Source organism: Vigna angularis, chromosome 4 (genome assembly GCF_016808095.1).
Source record: "Vigna angularis cultivar LongXiaoDou No.4 chromosome 4, ASM1680809v1, whole genome shotgun sequence".
NCBI lineage: Eukaryota > Viridiplantae > Streptophyta > Magnoliopsida > Fabales > Fabaceae > Vigna > Vigna angularis.
This window is the reverse complement of record NC_068973.1, coordinates 14,483,488-14,486,231: the sequence shown is the minus strand read 5'-3', so window position 1 is coordinate 14,486,231 and position 2,744 is coordinate 14,483,488. Positions and strand designations below refer to the sequence as shown.

Below are 2,744 nucleotides of genomic sequence, written 5' to 3'. Positions count from 1 at the left end.
TTAAGCAAACGCACACAACAGATGTAATCACTTTTGCGCACCATAGATTAGACAAATAAGCATGAACCAATAAGCAAACACACACAACAAATTAAATACAATGCAGATTAACTAGAACATAATCACAATTCATAAAATTATCTCATAGGAACATTACAATCTTCCTAGTTACCAATCTGATGTTTGCATCATAAGCTTGAGGAGCATTTGGGCCAACTTGTTGCTACAAAGATTGTCAGTCATTAGTGTAATGGTCATTGGAAGGGCAAATACCACATAAACGTGCAACAAATGCAAATTTCTGATTTCCAGCAAGTTGAGTCACCAAATTAACAAGTGCATCAAGCTTGCTCTCTAGCTTTCTATATGCAAATGAGGAACTAGCAACCACATCATGAAGTCCCCTAACAATAATAGCATCATTCGTTTTGTTGAACTGTTGGGAGTTAGAAGCCATCTTCTCAATCAAATGCCTAACTTCAATAGGTGTCATATCTCTAAGGGCTCCACCACTGGCAGCATCAATCATACTCCTTTCCATGCTATTCAGACCTTCATAGAAGTATTGAAGAAGGAGTTGCTTATAAATCTGGTGGTGTGGGCAGCTTGCACATAGCTTCTTGAATCTTTCCCAATATTCATACAAGCTTTCACCACCTAGCTGCCTGATTCCAAAAATGTCTTCCCTTATGGTCATGGTATATGATGTTGGGAAAAATTTCTCCAAAAATAATATTTTAAGATCATCCCAACTAATGATGGACCTAGGCGCAAGGTAGTACATTGAGTGAAACAATTTGCACATTGCATATCTATATGAAATAAACGATTCATATTTTGTATAATATGTTAAATTTCATTAGATATCAGTATATGCTTATCAGAGGCAAAACAACCAAGTTTTAACCGATTACATTATGTGTATAATTGATTAAAACTCGTTGCTATGCCAGTACATGATTACTGTATCCATTGATGTGTTTCGAATGAAAAAAGTTTTGAAAATTGCTTAAGTATGGAACTTAACCGATTACATTAATTTCCTAATCGGTTAAAATGCATTTTATACGAAAACTTTTTTCTTGAAAAGCCATAACTATCAGTAACGGTCATATTTTGAATGTGTTGGCTTGTATGAAATGTTTAATCGATTCCATGCACATTTAATCTATTAAATTATGTGCAAATGTAAAACTGTTAAAGGTGAAAGAAAAGCTTAACTGATTACATTAATTGCTTAATCAATTAAAATGTGTGAGAGTTGAAAAATCTATAAATAGACGCATTTCTCTCTGTATTTCAACAATTTTGTGATCTTCCACTTTTATAACTAATTTTTTGTTGTGATTTTAATTGCAGAAGCATTCTAAATTTCTTCAACAATCAAGATTGCTTCATTTCGAAGGAAATACTTAAAGATTCTTTCAAGAACTTTGTGCTTTCAATTGCTGATCCATATCTTCACTTCAGGTGTATTCTATAGTGATCAATTATCATCTATAATCAAGGTTGTTGTGTCCCTGTTGTTGCGACCAAGAAGAGGACTTTATGGAGTTCTATTACTTAGAGTTGTGATTGGTCTAAGGGTGACAGAAAATGGGTGATCTTTCTGGGTGTATGATATATTTGGTATTGAGTTAGAGAGGAGAGTACATTTGAGAGGATTGTTCTCTATATGTCTTGCTTGTAAGAACTCTATCAATATAATGGATCCCTTCATCTAAGTTTGACTGAAGGAAGACTGGATGTAGACAGTGGGTCGAACCAGTATAAACAACTGTGTGAATCTCTCTATCCCTTTGATCGAGGTCGTACCCAAATCAAATTAATTTGAAATTAAAGTGCAGTATACTAGGGTCTAGGTCGTCTCTCAAGGACCAAATGTGATTCAGGCAATAGGTCAAACCCGTAGTGGGGGAAAGGGGGTTGTGGACAGTTTATGAATTGAAATTGACACAACAATTGACATAGATTAAACACGAATTAAAGACAGGTTGGCCACTAGTTCAATTACAATTTTTCCCATCCTTGATTACCAATAATTAATTGCTTTGCTATTCCTTAATCTGACTCTAATATTAGCCTACTAAGAAAAGACTAAACACAATTTTCATAAAATGCGTATTAAGCAACCACAATTAAACATAATCAAAACATCAACACTACAGATTAAGCAACTACAACTTCAAGCACACTTAATCACTAAGCGTGACCAATTTGCAACAAACCAAAAAAATTATAGATGCAAAGTCAGAACCAATGCAGAATCGCAATAACAACACATAATCTCATGGATACAATGCAATATCCCTAGTGCCCAACCCTATGAGTTTAAGCTACCATTATAAACGAAGTGTAAATAAAGTAGAAAACGAAATGCAATTCATTCATATAATGCAGCAAAATGGAACAAAGAGCAAGAGAGCAAAAGAGAAAAGACAAATGAAAATACTAAACAACAAAACGAAAATGGAGAACAAGGAAAGAGAACTAGAAAGAAAATGGGGAAAACGAAATGGGAAACAACGAGCGAAATGAATTGGAACGAAATTAGATTGAAAGCAAAGCAGTAATGAAATTTAATGTAATCTTCAATACGAATTTAGAAAACAAAAGTGATGAACGAGAGAGAAAACGAGAAAACTAATGGAGAGAGCTCTAAAGTAAAATGTGCACAATAAGAGAGCTCAAGGGTGGCTGCTGCATGGGCACACACATATAGGTTAATGATGAATCACTATTTT

At 34.3% G+C, this 2,744-nt stretch overlaps 1 non-coding gene across 1 annotated transcript; it reads left to right on the top strand.

Annotated features, from left to right (window-relative positions):
- Positions 1–587: 587 nt before the first annotated feature.
- Positions 588–694, top strand: LOC128196410 (small nucleolar RNA R71). The gene has a single exon (XR_008248694.1). It is a non-coding gene; the product is annotated as a small nucleolar RNA R71 (small nucleolar RNA).
- Positions 695–2,744: the final 2,050 nt, after the last annotated feature.